The following is a 20,613-nucleotide window of genomic DNA, read 5'->3' on the forward strand; positions in this document are numbered from 1 at the left end:
TATATATACTCTTGCTACCAGCATATGAAAATTCCATTTGTTCTACATCCTTGACAGTACGTAGAATTGCCCATCTTTTTCATTTGTGTTTACATATTAGGAAGTCATTAAAACCTTATTTTAAAAACTTCCCTGATAACTAATGTGCCTGAGAACTGTTCATATGTTTATTGGCCATTTAGATTTTATCTCTTGTGGAGTTTCTTTTGTAAAATTTTCATTCAAGAATTTCTTACCCTTTGTTCTATTGGCTTGACTGTTTTTAAAAAGATCTATTTCTAGGGTGTGTGTGTGTATGTGTGTTTTTATATGTTTTGGATATAAATCCTTTGTTGAATATATGTATTTTGAATATTTTCTACTACTCTGTGTTATTATTTTCAAAATCATCTGTCATCTGTTGAACAAATTAAAAAATTTTAATGTAGTCTAATTTATCAAATTTTTATTTTTTGATACCACTTTTTGTGTTCTTTCTTTCTTTCTTTCTTTCTTTCTTTTTCTTTCTTTCTTTCTTTCTTTCTTTCTTTCTTTCTTTCTTTCTTTCTTTCTATATATATATATATTTTTTTTTTGTGTTCAGTTTAAGAAATCCTTGCTTACTGCAAGGTCAGAGAGATTCTAGAATAGGGGTTGGAAAACTATATATCCTGCAAGCTAAATCCAGACTGCTATCTGTTTTTGCAAATAAACATTTATTGGAACAAATAGAAGCTTATTCACTTACTTGTTGTCTATGACTGCTTTCATATGACAAAGGCAGAATTGAGTAGTTGCAAAAAAAGACTATTTGATCTGCAAGGCCTAAAATATTTACTATCTGGCTCTTTAAGAAAAGTTTGCCAAACCTTATTCTAGAAGGTTTTTTTTTTTTTTAAACCTTTACTCTTAGAATTGCAATTCATCTAGAATTGATTTTTGTGTATGTTTTGATAAGGGAAGGTCAAGATTTGTTTTTACCATAAGATTATCCAATTGACCTTGCAGATGTCATTGGAAAAAAAATCCTTTTTCTGTGCACCACAGTGTTATCTTTGTCATAAATTAGGGCACCTGTATGTGTGGGTCTGTTTCTGGACACTACTCTATTCCATTGATTTATTGCTGGTCGTCTTCACAATCAATACTGTACTATCTTAAATGTTATGATTTTATAATAGGTCTTATGTTTTTGTAATGCAAACCTACCAGATGATGTTAGCTATTCTTGGTCCTTTGCATTTCCATATGCTTCTTGTAGAAAGTTTGATGTTGATTTTGCCAAATATTTTGATTGTTTTCCCTTTAAAATATATATAACTCTCACCTCTAAAAGAAAGCTTCAAACAGAATCTTAATTTGAAATTTCAAAGTACTGAGATTTGCTAATGGCTTTTATACATTGCTACTTTTGTTTATTGATATATTCAATACTGTGTTTTATAAAGTACAACACTGATTTACTAAATTAAATTATCTGTGACACTAAATAAAAGATACCCTTGACAATTACAGTTCTATTTTAAAATTTTGTTTGATATCTGTAAAGTAACCCACCACAATTCAGGTGTGTACAGATGTTATATTTTCAGTAAATATAGCTTCAGAGTTCCTAGGATAGCTCAATCTGAACATTTCTCAGTGGTGTTTCTCCAGGGGTGGGGCAGAGAGCACATCGTTGTTGTTTTTTCCGAATTCTGTAGCTCAGTAAAGTATGTTTTAAAAGTACTACTGTCTTTAGGGTGCCTGGGTGGCTTAGTCAGTTAAGTGTCCAACTCTTGATTTCAGCTCAGGTTGCGATCTCAGGGTCATGAGATGGAGTCTTGGGGTAAGTTTCTTGCTCAGTGGGGAGTCTGCTTGGGATTTTCTCTCTCCCCTTCCCTTTGCCCCTCACCTTGCTCATGCTCGCCCTCTCTCTCTCTCTAAAAAAAAGAAAAAAATAGTAATACTATCTTCTCACCCCATAAACAACAATTAATATGTTAGGAGTTTTCACTTCTACAAAGCCCATTTATTTTACTAAGATGAACAAGGAATTTCACTACTTAGTATGTAGAATCACTTAACAATTTACAATGAACAATGCACAAATGTTACAGACCGGTGTCTACTTTCCAAAATTTGTAAATTATTATCTTTTTCAACAATTAGCCTTAAGACTTTCCTCATTGCACTCTGTAATACAGTAGGCCACTGCAATGGCCAACCATAAATTAAGGTCTACATTGTAATTTTGTGTATAATCTTTACATCAATGTATTTTTTGCAGTAAGTATTCTAAAATATATACACCATTTTGAAAGAAATGTGTTTATCAAAGATAAACTATCTCAAGATATACAATTCATTAATTTAGGGCCAAATTTCATAGAGCAATTTTTCATAAACTCAGAATAAGAATACTGAATTGACAAAAAGTCTGTATCAGCAGATATATAAAAATTTTCTTATGTTAAAACAAAAGATCTTAAATTTTTTAGAGCTATGAATCATTTTATTTATTTATTTATCTTTATTTATTTATTTTTATTTTTTATGAATCATTTTAGAATTTGTTGAAAACTACAGGTTATTCAGGAAACACACACACACACACACACACACACACACAGGTTTTACATACAAATAATTCAGGAATTCTCAAAGTCTTTGTTCCATATCCATAAATTCCCTTCCATAGATCTTATCCTCTGCTCCCTTATACCTGCCTCCCCAGCTTCTCAGATCACAGGAACTATTAAATAAATCTGTTATCAAAGTCATAGAACCCAGTTTTAATGAAGTCTGACAAAAAAATCCTTATGTATAAATTGTATTGCCATAAGCAGTCATTATTGAAACTAAATATTACTTAGGTTTCCTAATGGGTTAGATATTCCATTTTTCAAGGCCTTTATGTAAAAAAGTAAGTTTAATTCAAGTGAAAGTATATTAATTATTATTATTTTTTGAGTTAGAATAAATGAATACATGTCCATCTTGCCTGAGTCTTGAATCCTACTCACCTTTTGAGATCTGCTCCTGTCATGGTCCCCCCAATAATCCCTCCGTCGTGGCTACACATAAACCTGCATTCACTCAGGAAAGCTTTCTTCCACTTTTTTTTGTACTCTTTCAATCCCCACTCACCATTACAGAAAGGTTGCCCACTCCTTTATCTGCTTCTATTCTAGAAGTGCGAGAACCTCTTTCAGTGCATCTGATTTGATATCATCTCCCTCCCATATCCTACATCTACACTTAGGATCCTTTGAAAGCTATGAGGATTTCATATTTATTTATATGTCTGAATGTCCAATACAATATTTGGCACATTAGTAAGCAATAAAAGTTTGTGGATGAATAAATGAGTAAAGGAATATTTTCTGTAGTTCCACATTTACCTAAAAAGATTTGTAGTGTGGTAAGAACATTTAACATGACATCTACTCTCTCAATAAATTCTTCCACCACAATACAGTATTGTTAACTATAAGTGCAAAGATCCTTTAGGGGCTAATAATACTTATTTATGATTGCATGTACAAGGTACTTCTAAGGTATCTATTTTTAGTTTTTCAAAGTCTATTCTATGATATTCACATGGAAGTACTAAATGAATCTCAATAATGGACAAGGAGTTGTAATATCTAAGTTCATATGCAATAAGAGTGCCCTAGAAGTATAAGACAAGAGAACTGATCCACACATATGAATAATGGTTCCTCTCTACTTGAAATAATTATTGACCTCGTACTAAAACTTCTTGATTTAAAAATAATTCAGGTCATCTTGGTTTTTAAAAACAAAACCAACCGTTCTGCAGATTATATGGAGTGTTATATTTTATTCCTTTCACAGAGTATAATACTTAGTCTCATATTTCATTCCTTTCAAATCCCTGAAGTAAATCTATTTGTCATTTTTCTTCCTCAGGCATCATAGAAACTTCTCACAATCATCTACTGATGTTTTAATGCTTAATACAAAAGCAGAAGAGTAGGTGAGAAGTCTCTGGGTGTCTTCTGTGGTAATACCTTTCAGGCATCTGGAGAATAGAACTACTCATCCTTCTGCCTCTTTCTCTGTTCCCATTGCTTCTATTTTTGGACTATTGATAATAGAATGATTTCACCCAATATAGCTACCAGTGTTTCCTAGAATTTGTTTCTCTTGAAAAGAAATTTAAGTCAAATGGGCCATTACAATCCATTTTTAAACCATACCTCCCGTTTAATCTTTCTCAAGCTCTTCTTTGAGATGGTATTGAAAGGATTTCCATGCTATTGGCTCTGTTTATAGAATTACAGGATTCAGTTTCTTTTATTGAACATGGTTTTTAAAACTTGTGTCTACTCTAGGCAAGCTCTCTACAGGGGGGTGTGATAGAAGGTATCACCTATCAGCATAGTGCCTAAAAATAGTTTTTCAATAGTCCTGCTGAATTCCCACTTCAATTGAATTAACAGCTGTTGAGTCCTTTGCATCTTCTAGTCTGTTGAACTTTTTATTCTATATCACCATCTTGAGACAAATCAAGAAAAAGTCATCATTTTCACTTCTGGTCCTTTATATAAACTATTTTCAGTCCATGTTATGAACTAAAAATTTTCTAAAGGTGTAGCATTGCATTTTAGTGGAATTTTTTCTTTCTACATGACAGTATCAGGCAGTTCACAATGACCAGAACAGGAGTTTATGATACAGTTCAGTGCATTTTTACAAGACATTCCCAATGATCAGCCTAATGGTTCTAAACTTGATTGCACATGGAATCATCTAGAAAGTTTTAAAAATTAGTGCCTAGATATCTTTCCAGAGATTCTTATTTAATGATCTGAAGTGAAGCTTACACACTTTATTTAAAAGCTCCCCACATGATTCCAAGAACTGAAAAATACAGAGAAGTTTGTATATTTTGTGATTGCATGTATGATTTTGCATTTGATCATGGTTAGATTTATTTTGATACTTTATAATTCTATCAAACAAACCACACTGTTACCCTAAGGCTGTGTTTTTATTATGTACATAGTATTAAACATTATGTCATTGATACGTATTTTCCCATCTTATTTTCAAAACTTCAAAATCACTTTTGAAAAGATGAACAAAATTGACAATACGTGCCTTTGATCTCTATCCATAAGTTGGCATGCCATAGTATCTCTGTCCTACTTTAAAATTATTTTATTCTCTTCTGCTCTTCTACTGGTAGCTTATTCTTTTCTGGTCACTGCATAAGTAGAAATAGGAAGATAAAAGCATTTGGGCAAAAAGGAGTATCTTGGGAGTTCCTGACTGGGGCCAAAGATAGGGAGGTGGGCTATTTGGGGAGTGACTCTTTTCATCATCCCTTCCATGATGAAATGCTTTCCTCTCCTCCACTGCAAGGATTTTTGGCTGAAGCCCAACACATTGCTCCAGCAGTGAAGCAGACAGTGAAATATTTGTAAGTGTAAATCATACAGGATGGTCCCATATTGGGACATGATGAAAAGAAACCAAAAGTTGGCTTTTACAACTGAAAGAAATTACACGCACATGCACACACACATACACACACAGCTTTTTTTAAAAAATAAGGCAGCTACAAAGAAGCCCACAAATTTCATGAACTAGATTGTGATATGATGACTGGGGCCACTCATTTGTACCCACTTTATCTTGTCTTCTAATTATTTTAGATGAAGAGTTCCAGCTCCTTTTCAACGTTCACTCCTTTTCCACATGGGCCACATATCTCATCTTCTCTAAGAGACTTTTCTCTAGTAATTATCCTCTCTCTTTTGTACATCAATTTTTCCCTCTGTACCAAAACCATCACATCAGAAAACAAAGTTGCTCTACAACCAAACAAAACTAAACAACAAATAAAGAACAACAAAAATCACACTACTTGAACCCAGCTCTTGTCCCATCTCACCTCCAAAGCAAAATTTCTCAAAGGAGCTATCAGTGGTTATCTTCCCTTTTCTATCCGTTCCAGTTGGCCTTCCCTACTAAATTCCTTCAAGAAGGCTCTTCCCCAACTGCTGCTGTGTGGCAAATTCAACAGTCAATTCCCTGGTCTCTTTGTATTCAATTTCTTTGCAGCATTCAACTCAGATGTCTTTCTCTGACTGACTTATTTTGCTTAGCATAATACATTATGCTCCATCCATGACATTGCAAATGTCAAGATTTCATTCTTTTTGATGGCTGAATAATATCCCATTGTACATACACATTGCATCTTTATCCATTCATCAGTCAATGGACATTTGGGCTCCTTCCATAATTTGGCTATTGTTGATAATGCTGCTATAAACATGAGGGTACATGTGCCTCCTCAAATCAGTATTTTTGTATCCTTTGGGTAAATACTTAGTAGTACAATTGAATTTTCATAAAATTTAGAACAAAATCCAAAGTCCTTACCGTGTCTAGCTAATGCTGCATGATCTTGCCCTAGGTAGCCTCCAGACCAAAACTGTTGCCACGTGCCTCCTACCCAATTGTGCCAAGTCTCCAAGCACATTCCCATTCTAGGGCCTACCTTCTGCTTTGCCTGAGTCCTCCTTTCTCCAGACAATTGCAATGCTCGCTCCCTCTCTTCATTTATGTCTGATCAGAAGTCTTCATTGACTGACCTGTCTAAAATAGTCTCACTACCCATCATTCCCCTTGACTGTCTATATTCATCATTGAATATAAACTACATAAGGGAGGGCAGATTCTTTGCCTTTGCTGCAAGCCCAATGTCTAGAACAGGATTGGGCACATATAGACCATCAATAAATATTGTTGAATGAACAAATGAATAAAAAATGATTTTATTACTAGTTAATATACTAGTTTAAGTCATTATGATCAATCATTTTAAAATTATTTATTTATTTATTTATTTATTTATTTATTTATTTATTTATAGTAAGCACAAGAAGGGGGAGAGAGAGAGAGAGAGAGAGAGAGAATCTCAAGAAGACTCCATGCTGAGAATGGAGCCTGCTGTGAGGCTTCATCTCACGATGCCAAGATTATGACCTGAGCTGAAATCAAGAGTTGGACGCTCAGCCAACTAAGCCTCCCAGGCACCCCAAGCCACTCTGATTTCTTACTGACAATTCAGTAATCTCCTAATGGGTTTTCAGGCTTCTATTTTTTTCCTCTTATAGTCTACTATCTGTAAAGTATATGTTTTTTATATACTAATCATATCAAGCCATTATCCTGCTTGAAACTTTCCAGGGTAAGTCATATAATAGAATCCAAGTACAACACAATGCATACAATAAAATCATATAATACAACCTAAACTCCTTACAAGTGGTATGGGAAGGTAGATATGAGCTATCTCCTACTTATCAGTATCTTAGTCCACACTTCCACCTTGACCAGTACATTCCAGCTACACTGACCCTGAAGCACAACTATCTTACTCCAATTTTAAGACCTTTTTTTATACTAACTGGTCCTTCTTCATGGAACACTCATTCTGAAGTCTTCATAGGACTGGCTTATTTTTGGTCATTGAGATTTCAGCTTAAATATCACTCATCAAGAAGGGACTTTCTTGACCACCTAGTGGAAAGCAGACACCAGTCATTCTCACTTATTGCTCTGTTTTTAGTTCTCTCCATAGTCCTTATCTTGACTTGATATTCTGATGATTGTGTTCCTCTCCACCCCTCCAACTAGAATATGAACTCGAAGAAATGAGAAATTGTGTTTGTCTTGCTTACCATAGTATCTTTAACAACTAGAATAGTTGGCATATGCTAGATGCTTCATATGTATTTATCACATCAAGTGGTTTATATTTTTTTCATCTCACCTGATACCAAACACTGATTTCTAGCTAGAAGAATATATCTTAATAAAGTGTCATACATTTTTTGTTCATTTTTATTTTTGTTTTGCCATTCCAAATGAGTGCAATTTTTAATTCATAGAAAATTTCCAACTAAACTAGCAATGTGTTTCCTCATGATTAGATGTCACATATTTACAACATTTGCTTAGTGCTCTGAGTATGACCTTGGCAAACACAGCCTTTCTAGTGACTTGGCTTACTTAGATTTTCTTTCGTTCTTCTAGTTAGCTATCATCAAAATAATGACCATTAGACCTTATATTTCTATAGTAACTTAGAGTTTACACAGTCATTTTACAAAAACAAAAAAATTTTGATCTGCCCCCAGATCCTATATTCATTAGTGTTGTATATTGAGATGGAGATTAAAGTGTAAAGAGACATGATTTTCCCAAAGACACAGGACAAGAAAATGCTGGAGCCAGAACTCAGGTCAGGTTTCTTTTTTCTTCTCCAAATGTCCTGTTCTTGCCACAATAGCACATGATTACCCCTTAAGGGACTACTTAGAAACATGGATCACTAAAAATGTTCCCCCATGCATCTCCCTCCTCTTTAGGCTTTCTCTCTCTTTACTTCCCAAACCTTAAGTGGAATATCATGGAATTCAGAGAAAACACTAGCGAGAGCATTCTTTTTGTGACAGAAATTACAACAGAGGTCTCAGACCTGAAATGAACACCTTTCCTCTGATAACATAATTTGTTCTTTACTAAACCATTAGAACTGTAAGAATTTATAAGATAAGCATACAGATATAAAGAATTCTTACGTAAGACAATAAAGGGCACCAAACATGACTTATAGTTGACATTTTATGCACTTATTTGAAGGAAAGGTTTACTAAGAAACACTGGAAATTTGCAAACTTTTAGGAAAGAATATGACAGAAGATGAGTATATGTGTGGGAGAAATATGAAAAATAGGTTCTTGAACCTGTAATTTTAACTCCCACGCTGTTTCTTTCAAATGTCTACACAGATAGTGTTTATGATAACTCATCCCTTTAAGACCAATACATCCTGCCTCTGGGGCTATTACGTCTGTTTAAAAAATAATAAATGTAATGTTTGTTAATATAGTTCAATGTGCTGTGAAGTGACATACCTAGGGCCCTGGGCACTAGCACTTTTTCAGAAAAATAAATAAGATATATCTTTATATGAAAGATATCTATGTTTGTAATAAATAAGTGGTGTATGCATTATGTTATTTATAGTTCACAGATAACTAAAACCTACCATTTATTATTGTTATATAAAAATGAATCTGATTCTAGATATTAGCTTAATATAATTGTGTAGGGTTTTTTTTGTGTGTGTGTTTACTACAAGCACTACTAAAATGGTTTATATCTTGGGAAGATAAGATTAAATGTTTAAATCAGATTCAAATGACAATGATAGGCCAATTTAGCAGAAAGCTTAAAAAAGAAAATCTAACTGAAATGGATGAATGTAGTATTTACTTAATTCTTGAGACACAGCAGTAAATGTAACTTGTTCAAACAGTGGCAAATAATGTGTAGTATTACTTACTCATTTAATCATAAGCCAGCTTTTTATTATTTAGACAATACTTTGTGTCTATTCTAGTGCCTAGGAAAAGCTGTACAACTGTGGATATTAATCTAAATAAACTTTCTTATAGATTCCAATAGTATCACATTTTTGGCCAAACTACACTGCCTTTTCTTCTTGATATTTTCAAAATCCTTCAGTGTCAAGGGCTATTTGGCCACAGTGAAAGCTAATGTCTGATTAAAATGATAAATGATTTGATATCACATCATTAAATGTGTCATCTTTTCAGATGTGGAAGGTCCAAATCAAAAACATATTTTAAAAAATAACATTCTAAGATCACCCAGCAATTTAATGGTAAAGATGTGGGCTTATGGTTTTTACACTGTGCTCTCCTCACCTCCTAATGTGTTCTCATAAAATACAAACCATGCACTAAAAAATTTAAATCTGTAAAGTTATACACACACACACACACACACACACACACACACACACACACACACCAGCATTCTTTCCTGACTGTGATATCCTATTCTATATTCCCCCCCCAAACATTTAATGTGATTTTATGAATTCTCTCTAAATAGAAAGCCAGCAGATATTTTTAATTGATTAGGCCCCTCTAATGGGGTTCTCTCTGGCTAATAGTGAATATCTCTGGGAGGTGGGGCTGGGAATAATGAAAATATTTTCTGCCCCACACCCACTCTAGTGATGAAAAAGGGTATGTGTAGAACCCACAGATTCCTCTGCACCAGCATCTGGACCACTGTGATAAGGGGAGGAAAAACCAGGCCTTTTTAGCACCTGGCCTTAGTCACTTCCAGATACTATCTAGAAATCTCAGTGACTTCTGCTTATTAAAGGTTTGCTTCCAACTGCCACTACTATTATTGGAGCTAATATTCTAAAATGAAACTTTACTGAATATTTAGGGATAATGAACTGTAATACTTTAGATTATTACATCCTTTTCCCCACCCTTATTTAAAGATATAAATACTAAGCAAAAAAATATGTGTATTGCTTACTGAAAAGATGTCTTTTAGAACTACAGGTCAAATTAACCACATAAAGAAATGAAATGACATATGATGAATATGTATATTATTTAATAATTCTGGAAGAAGTACGAAAAATTATGACTTTATAACCTTTTATGTTTATATTTGTGATGATTAAATCTGATTTATATGGATATATTTTGGATAGTAAGAACTATGTACCTACATTAATTATTTTTTGTAATGTGGCTTAGAAAATATATCCTAGTAGGCTAAAGAGGAAAAGATGAAAGTATGAAGTTGTAGAATTTTTTAAATGACTGTCAATTAGTCATTAAATTCGTCATAATTTTTATTTATTAAACCTATGTGGAAAATACCTTTATAATTTTACTATACTCTTGTTTTTTGTAACCTTTAAAAATATTTAAGTTCTTTTGATCTTAGTATCTATAAATGATAGTGATTATAGCTGGTTATTTTGTTAAATTTCTTTTCCCAAAGGTGCTATATAATTCTAAGAGAAAAGAAACAGATAAATTGATCATTCCTGGCTTAATTTCTTAAATTTTTACCTTCTATCTGCAAGTGAAGAAAATAAGTCTGCCCAAGGACAAACTTCACAATCAAATTCAGGCTTATTTTATATCCTTTTCTTCTTCTTAGTTTCTCAGAATTGACAAATACATCCAGAAATGAGACCCTTCCCCCCCAAAATGAGAAAATGTAAAGGAGGGGTGAGTAATATAAAAAAATCCAGCCATGACCATGGACTCAAACTAGGAATTAGAAGCTAGTTGTTAAAACTAGAGCATAAAGAGAATGTGAACAAGGTAGCACGTGGTTTTTGTTTTTTTTTTCTGTTTAGCTTTCCTTGTGAAAATTTTCTATCAAGCATAGTCACTGCTGTACTTTTTTTCTTCATTAGTTAAGAAGATCAGAAAAAGTAGGTACCTTTAGGATTTGGTCAATCAGTTTGGACAACAGATACAGTCCTACATTATGAGGAAGAGTGATGCATTAATGGACAGATGTATTCAACCAATAACTGGTGAAAAAATAATACTCCTCCCCTTCTAGCCCAGAGGGTTTCCATGGGAATCCTGTCTATATTAGCTTTGGCGGAGACATCAGGCTATTTTTAGAGGTTTTGAAAGCAACTAAGAATGCCTTTCACTTTTATTCCAAAGTTGATCTGGTGTCTATGATTATGAACCCTCTCACCCCATTCACATAACCACCTCCCCCGCCCACCCCCCCACTCCTAAAAAAACAATTGTATTCAGCTTTAACTTGGGTGAAGCTCAAAATCAAAAGCCAAGTCACTGGCTCTTTTTTCACCATTGTTCAGGTGGTAACAAGCCTGTCTTTTTAATTAGCTCTAATTGCTCTTAAAACTTTACCCAAGAGACCTTGCTACATTGTGTATTAGACCCAAATCTGGAGGCTAATGCTCTTCTAACAAGAGCTTTCTTGGTACAGCGTAAATTACTGGACATGGTTTATCAATAAAAATTGCCAAGTATAGACAAAGTCCAACAGGAGCATACCCTCATTGTGAAGAGAGTCTGTCATCTGGAAAAAGACTCCTTTGCCTTTCTCATGAAATTATTTGCTGAGAGTTCTGTGTCATTCTGGGACAGGAATGCTGAGTATTCCAGTCGGCTCTGTTCAGTAACCGTTAGGCTTCTCCTTGCTCTTTCACTCTTTTTGTAATGGTTGTCTTATTTGCACATCTTATCTACTTCCTTCCCTTTTCATCTCACTGTATTTTTAAGTCCTATAGGCACTTCGATTTGAAATTAGATTGGAGTATATACATGTGAAGCTTTATCTCTTTACTTATATCACGCTTCTTTTGCATTAGTTTTTTTTAATGTGATTTAAAAACGTATGAAGCTTAATTTTCAGCAGTATTTAATACTATCTGTGGTATATTTAGCTAGTAGTTTCCCCTATCTCTTGAGGAGTGGCTCATTAGCAGGGTGACTGTGGCTTTATATTTTCATCCACACTATATTTTGAGAATGGAAGAGCTATAAATTGGCACTGTACCAGGTAAACTGGGAAGGCATAAGGAAGCAGTCTTCCACTTATGTGTAGGTAAAACTTGGACAATGCTTCTACTAGAAATAATTATTTCAAAATATTCACCTGCATAATCATCATTCTATTGAGGAACTAAATAAAAATGTAAAAAGGCCAACTATTATTATATAAAGCTGAACTTAGATATGCTCCTCCTTTAACCTCAGCCATAGTCAGCTTGAACTGATGATTCTGTCTTCTTCTATAATTATGTTTTGCTTATAACTGGGATGAGAGACACAGATAGTATTGGAGTAAAGGAAATTTGTTTGCTAAGATTTATGTCTTTTGACTTCAGACTTACAGGTCCAAAATTTATGGATTGGTTTTGGGTTTAGACCCCATCTTTTCACATTCCTAGAGAGGAATCTCAATGAAGAGATCATTTATCTCCAAAGGATTTTATGCAGTTCTGATTGTTGTTGGTAGTGATTGTGTGCTGGACAGCCAGGCTTATTTGAGATGAGAAGCATCATGTAGAGCCCTTGACTTCTTAGAAAGTTCTTGAAAGCCAAAGATACCCCTTCCTCATTTATTAAACCTCTAGTTTCAATGGATTCTCTCTTCTAATTATTAATGTTGAAATTTCTGGACATTCTGGATGAGGTATTATTTTTAAAAATTTTTATTTGAGTTTAGTTGACATGCAATGTTACATTAGTGTCAGGTATACAATGTAGTGATTCAACTTCTCTACATTATGCTCTGTTCACCATAAGTATAACTACCATGTGTCACCATACAATGCTATTATAATTGGGTGACATACTTTAGTAAACTCTTCTTCCCAACATACTTTCATTCCTTTGGTTATATCTTTAGTCAACCTATTAGTAAGAACACTGGACAGGGCCTAGCTCTGACATGCCTCCTTATAGATGCATAATTTACTAATTTTTTTATAATGGTAAACCAATGGAGTAATAAAATATAAATAAAGTGCACAATCTAATTAAGTGAGTACATTAAAAAATGACTACAGGCATTAAATCAATATGTTGCAATTGCCTTGAATCATATTTTTATTCCTTTATTGTTTTTGTACTTCTTATACTCTTCCTAACTGGCAGCTGATAATGTCAAAGGTTTCCTGCTATATCCTGGCTCTCAGCTCAGGCTTCAGCTTTTTACTGTGGCTTGAATTCTGTTGTGACCCACGCTGTTTATAGTTAGGTTAACTGTTGAGGACACAAAGAGAAAGTTTACACTTGTTGCCTTGAACCCTCCCCTTGGTTATCTGTGGCTACAGATTTGATAAAGTTATGCTTTTTTCACAAAATTACTAAAATCTTCTAGGAAAAATGTCTTAAAAATAATATAAAACAAATACACAGCAAAATAAAATAATAATAGTTCTAATGCCATAATTTAAAAGCTTATTTATATGAGCAACAAAATAGAAAGGTAATATACCTGACACTAATGTAACTAATGGTGGAAAAATTTAAAAAGTAAAATAATAAAGATCTGTCCATAAAGAAAGCATATATTTTCCTTAAAAGTTGCTTGAATGCATACTGATTAGGTAGTGTTATGTGAATAGCATTTCCATGGAGTGGATTACTTGGTAAACCACACTTCATCACTCACAGTTGATAGGATTCAATATGATTCACATTTTTTTAAGGGCTAGCATATGAGCACACTACATGAAAAACTCAGTTTGAATGCTCTATCATGTCCCAGTTTCTTTTTGTATTAATCCATATACAGTATTGAATTTCTTTAAAACCTTCATCCTAGCACAAATGAAGATGACATTATTTTGTCAGCATTAACATTCTTTGTATTTGAATTGCTATATTACATTCCATATATCTGGAAGGCAGCTTTCATTATACAGAAGCTGACTTTAATTCTGATAAATAACATATACATATTTTAAAAGAATCTTGAAATTTTGGTTTGTGTTTATAGTCTGGGTTTGAAGGAATTAAAAATAATTATTGCTTTTTCTTAATGAATTTAAATTACTTCCATCAAGCATGTGTATTTAAATTATTTGAGTACATATGACAGGGAATGATAAATTTGTTCTACAGATCATTTGGCTATTAATAAGATGTATAAAATTTATACAAATTAAAATATGCTACATTTTAGTACTTAGTTCTGTATTAAAGTACAATGTAATAGATAGGAATTTAGGCAAATCACAAGGTTAATCTCATCCCATGCTATCACCTCCAAACATCTCCTAATCTCTAGCCATGGAATTTATAGCACTTTCACAATCACTGCTTTTGGGAAATGATTCTAGAAATAAAATCTTATGTAGAAATAGACCCTTTGAAGTCATACTAAATAATCTCTAAAATAAAAAACTCCAAGGTACTGACAGTGACACATTTCTTTCTGAATAATAAGCAACTAAGATAATATAAGACACTAAAGAGCAATATTGGATCTGTCCTAAAACATACATAAAGTGGAGTTCCAAAATGCTTTGAGCCATTTCAAATCCAAAACTAGTTACCACCTTTATTTAAGAGGTGAAAAGAGGAGGTCCACGTCAACAGAGGAAGTAGTGGATGTAGAAAACCTCAAGAGTGTTGCTCTCCTCTATTAAGAAATAAATGCCAGATGATGTACAAAATTGCAACTTTCCTTGATGCAAGGGAGCAAAGTAAACTGAATTCCAAAGAGTAACAGGTTCTTCTAAGAGGGACATACAAGTGTTTTATCTTGGGCAAAGCATGGCAGAAAGAAGGGGTCCTGGTACAAAGTAAGAAGAAATTAGCTAAAGTTCTAATGAATTTTTAGAAGACAAGCATGGACTAATAGAACTGCAGACACAGAGGAGTCCACATTTGCTCATAAACTTTTGTCCATGGGCCTCCATCAGGTGCTCATGAGAAAGACTGGGAGTAGAAACTGGAGAAAGGTCTCTGCTGTGGCAGGAGCATGCAGGAGGTGACCAGGTTCTGGGGGACAGCCAGGAAGCCAACAAACTTGTTGCAGAAGAAAAGTGAAAGGAAGTTCTTTAGACGGAATGCTTAAGATATGAAATAGAGTTTCGAGTTATACAAATAAATAAACAGCACTGGAAATGGAAAAAAAAGGTAAATATAAAATATTTTTTCCTTACTTTTAATTATTTATATATATTATATAGCTTCCTAAAGCAAAAATAGAAATAATGTATTGTGAGGCTATCTATAGAAGTAAAATGGATGATAACAATATCATAATAAATGGGAAGGAGTAAATACAATATGTGTGTAAGGTTCTTACACTATAGGAGAAATGGTATAAAAACACCTGAAGGTATATAATGTTAAGTTAAAGATCTAAACTTCAAATCCCAGAACAACTACTAAAAACAATTTAAAAGAACAATAATAACAGACCAATAATAGAGATAAAATAGAATCATAATTTTTAAAAATTAATCCAAAGATAGGAAAAGAAGAAAAAGAAATGAAGAACACATGCAATCAGCAGAAAACAATTATTAATACAGTAGGCTTAAATCTATCATAACAATATATTAAATGCCCTAAACATATTGATTAAGAAACAGAAATTGTCAACGTGAATTAAAGAAAGTCCCAACTAAGCTTCACACACTGTTGGTGGGAATGAAAGCTGGTGCAGCCACTCTGAAAACAGTATGGAGGTTCCCCAAAAAGTTGAAAATAGAGCTACCCTATGACTCAGCAATTGCACTACTGGGTATTTACTACAAAGATACAAATGTTGTGATCCAAAGCAGCACCTGCACCCCAATGTTTATAGCAGCAATGTCTACAATAGCAAAGCTATGTAAAGTGCCCCGATGTCCATCAACAGATGAATGGATAAAGAAGATGTGGTATATATATGTACACAATGGAATTCTACTCAACCATCAAAAAATGAAATCTTGCCATTTGCAACAATGTGGATGGAACTAGAGGATAGTATGCTAAGTGAAATAAGTCAATAAGAGAATGACAATTATCATATGATCTCATTCATATGTGGAATTTAAGAAACAAAACAGGATCATAGAGGAAGAGAGGAAATAATAAAACAAGATAAAATCATAGAGAAAGACAAACCATAAGAGACTCTTAATCATAGGAAACAAACTAAGGGTTGCTGGAGGGGAGGAGAGTGGGGGAATGGGGTAATTGGGTGACAGACATTAAGGAGGGCATGTGATGTAATAAGCTACCAATATTATATAAGACTGATGAATCACCTGAACTCTACCTCTGAAACCAATAATACAGTATATGTTAATTAATTGAATTTAAATAGGATTAAAAAAATAAAGTTCCAGCTATATAATATGTACACTTTAAATGCAGAAACACAGATAGGTTAAAAATTCAAGGATGAAAAAATACACCACACAAACATCAATCGACAGAAAGCTGTAATAACTATATTAATATAAAAAAGAATAAACTTTAGAACAAGAAATATTGCAAGGAATAAGAGCAACATTAGTATGATAAAGAGGTCCATTGTTTAAGAATTTATAAAAACCTGAATGTACGTAACTATATAGTTTCATAATACATGAAGTAAAAACTGATAGAACTGAAAGGAGAAGCAAAAACTTCACAGTTAACTGATGGCTACACTCTTCTCTCAGCAATCTATAGAAAAAGTAGATAAAAATTCAATAGGGATATATAAGATGGAACAACACCAAAGTTACTTTACTGACATGTATACAACAGTCCTCCTTAATCAAGAGAATGTACTTTTTTTATTTGTACATTGAACATTACCAAGATAATCATATTCTAGGCCATAAAACAAATGTGAGCAAATTTAAAAGATCTGAATTCCTATAAAGCAGAATTTCTTAATCTTGCCACTATTGACATTTGGAGCCAAATAATTTCTTTTGTTGTGGGGAATATTTCCTATGCAATTTAGCAGCCTTGTTAGTCTCTACCAAGTAGATGCCAGTAGCAAATCCTCCCTGCCCTCCTAGCTCTAACAACACGTCTTTAGACATTGCCAAATCTCTCCTGGGTAACAAAACTATCCCCAGCTAAGAATCACTGGTATAAAATATGTTCTCACATTACACAAAATTTTAGCAAATCAAGTTCAGTAGTATAGAAAAAATATAATACCTTAGGTCAAAGTGAGTCTTGAAGAAATGTAAAACTGATTCAGCAAGCTAACAATAATACTAATAAAAATATAATCATCTCAATAGATATGGAAACATTTGACAAAATTCAGGATCCATTCATAATAAAAATCCTCAGTGAACCAAGAATAGAAAGAAACTTCTTCAACTTGGTAAAGGACACTCAACAGCAAGCCTACAATTAACACACTTCACTTTATGGTGAAAGAATAAATGTTTTCACTTAAAGTCAAGAATCTCAGCAAGATTGTTGGCTCTCACTATTACGATGCCAATAGGAGTAGTGGGAACATTGTGGTAGTTGTCCTAGCCAGTGCAATAAAGTATAAAAAGAAAATAAAAGGTATACAGATTAGAAAGGAATAAATAAAACAATTTTTTTATCTTCAGATATGATTGCCTATGTAGGAAAGCTCAAAGAATCAACACAATTATAAAATACTTTGCTAAGAAAATGAAAAGACAGATTTGGAGAAAATATTTGCAAAACACACACCTAATAAAAAAGTCTTTCATTCTAAATTTATAAGAACTATTACATTCAGTAGTGAAAACAAAGAACTAACTTTTTAAAATAGGTGATAACATGCAAAAATGTTTACCATCATTAGGTTAATGCATCATTAGGTAAATGCAAATTAAAACTACAATAAGATACCATTATATAACAGTTAGAAAGGCTAAAAAACTTTAACCTTTGCTATCAGGTGCTGGTTTAGATTTTGAGCAACTATAACTCTCATACATTGCTAATTAGAATACAAAATGATATAGTCATTTTAGAAAAGTAGTTGGCATTTTCTTATAAAGTTAAACATACTTACCATAGAACCCAGAGTTCCTCTCTTACCTCTTTTATCTAAGTAAAATACCCCACAAAGACCTATATGAGAATGCTTGATACAGTTTTATTTATATCACCAAAACCTTGAAGTACATTAGTACCTGACACAGTGTTTTGTAGGACATTAAGAGGGAAAAGACCCCTAAATGAAGCTAACTGCATATAGAGATGGTAAAATATAAGCTCTGCTCTATTCATGAATTCCATCCCAGAAAAAAGAAAGATCAAAAAGCAACCCAAAATTAGGTTTCTATCACTATTTCTTCCTCCAAATCTCAACGTTTTCTCCTATTATCCTACATATTTTAAATTAATGTTTGACATTGTTTGTTATAATAACAAAAAAATAGAATCTTTCTTAAATGAAAGCAATTTTTCTGTCTTCTTAGAAAGTAAGAAATTGAACTAAATTCTAATTATTAATTTATAAATAACATTCAAGCATTCACAATAGGTATACAGTTTTTCTGTCTTTTCAGAAAGTATTCTAGAATCTAGAAGAATCTAGATCAGTTGATTCTTTGTTCTTGCCCTTTGCCACTGCATGTGTTTGCTATATCATGTTTCTAATAAAACCACATTTTCAAATAAGAGCAGTATAAAAACTAGAAACATAATATTAGAGATTATTGAGTCAGAAATAGCTTTGAAATAGCCTAGGTTAACTTTCTATTTTACATGTACTGGCTGTCCCTGTTTGTCAGTTTAAACCAGTGCACCTTAGGATGTATCAATTCAGGAAGGTGTGGACATCCTTTACCTGTAATGGACTGTGGTTGTGAATGTGCAAGATACAATCTGGAGATTCAGAAATAAAGTGGGGTTGATTTTGAAGATGAGTGCCCATACCAATGGGTGGGGCAGAGCCACAGAGAAACTAGTATGTTTTTTTAACACCTTGGTTTTTACTTCCAAGCTAATTTGCCTTGAGATATAGCTAATAAAAAAGGGGAAAAAATAAAGAAAGCTGCTTTTTTTTGCCCAAAATCCTCTTAGCTCTTTTACCTGTTAGCTCCTTTTCATCTTTATGTTTTAGCTTAAATGCCTGAGGCCATTAATCCTGCCCTGGGATCAGATTCTTCCTCTTATGTACTTCCTACTTACGCAGAACTGTCTTGTAGCACAAAGCTTGATTTTAGAGAAGCAATTAGTTTGTAATTAGTATTTTGTTTTGTTTTTAAAAACTATCTCCCAACTCAAATATAAGTTCAAATCAAAATCCAAACAAACTAAAAGCAAAAAAGATGTACCTTTGAATTACAGAATTCTTTACTTGTTAATGATTTGGGGGAAATTTATATAAATGTTCTGGCCATAATTTATCCTCAAAATGAGTCTAGTAACAATTAATGACTAGAGATATACAATGTGCCTCACAATGTACTTAGGTGGTCAGAAAAATTGTAGAATCAATCCATTGTTTTTGGCACTAAATCATAGTGATGCTTCTCTCAATCTTAATTATGTTACATGTTAATAATCTTTTTTCATAAAACAAGTCAAGGATGAATTTACCAAGGTGAACTATATGACACTGGTGACCTTTGACAGTTACTGGCCTTCAAAAATGGCAATTTTTAGTGATTCAAACTCTTTGATGATTTTGTATCCTAAATATGTATATTATCTTTACATTTCTCTTTTTAATAATCAATGTGAATGTGACTGGATGACAGAAAAACTCACCAAACTCAGCGAACATTCTTTCTTGGTCCTTTATGACTTGTAAGAATAGTCTTAATTCTATATAGCATGTCATTTAAACCTTCACATCTAGCTTCAACCAGTATTTTCATTTATATATCCTAATCTCTTTTTCCACTCTGAGCCCAAGTCATATCAGATGATTCATTACCTAAATGCACCCTGTTCTTTCATGAGGCCATGCCTTGGCTCACACTGTACCCTGCCCTTTGGAACTACCTTCCAACATTTCTATTAAAAGCATTGTCTTTCTCTTAAGACCTAGTTCAAATATTTTTTTCTTACTCTGCCTCTATGCCTCCCCCTGCCCAGGACTTTGGATAACCCTTCTTGTATTAAAGCTAATTTTAGACAGGCTTTTCTATTGAGCTAGTTGTATGCTTCTTAATGTTAAAAACCATATGTTAGCTTTTCTTTTCTTTCTTTTTTCTTTTCTTTTCTTTTCTTTTTTTTTCTTTCTTTTTTTTATCTCACTACTAAGCTGTATCCAAGCAAACATCTAAAATAATATCTTGGTCAAATGGAATACTGTGAA

General features: G+C 33.2%; 1 protein-coding gene and 1 long non-coding RNA gene across 4 annotated transcripts in view; both read right to left on the bottom strand.

The window, feature by feature from the left end:
* Nucleotides 1-20,613, bottom strand: part of KCNQ5 (potassium voltage-gated channel subfamily Q member 5) — a 499,459-nt gene that overhangs the window by 363,648 nt on the left and 115,198 nt on the right. The window lies entirely within an intron of this gene.
* LOC144316823 (uncharacterized) lies at nt 810-12,034 on the bottom strand. Its single transcript, XR_013382665.1, has 2 exons — nt 11,895-12,034; nt 810-1,901 (listed from the first exon to the last, which is right to left on the bottom strand). It is a non-coding gene; the product is annotated as an uncharacterized LOC144316823 (long non-coding RNA).

This window comes from Canis aureus, chromosome 7 (assembly GCF_053574225.1).
Source record: "Canis aureus isolate CA01 chromosome 7, VMU_Caureus_v.1.0, whole genome shotgun sequence".
Lineage (NCBI taxonomy): Eukaryota > Metazoa > Chordata > Mammalia > Carnivora > Canidae > Canis > Canis aureus.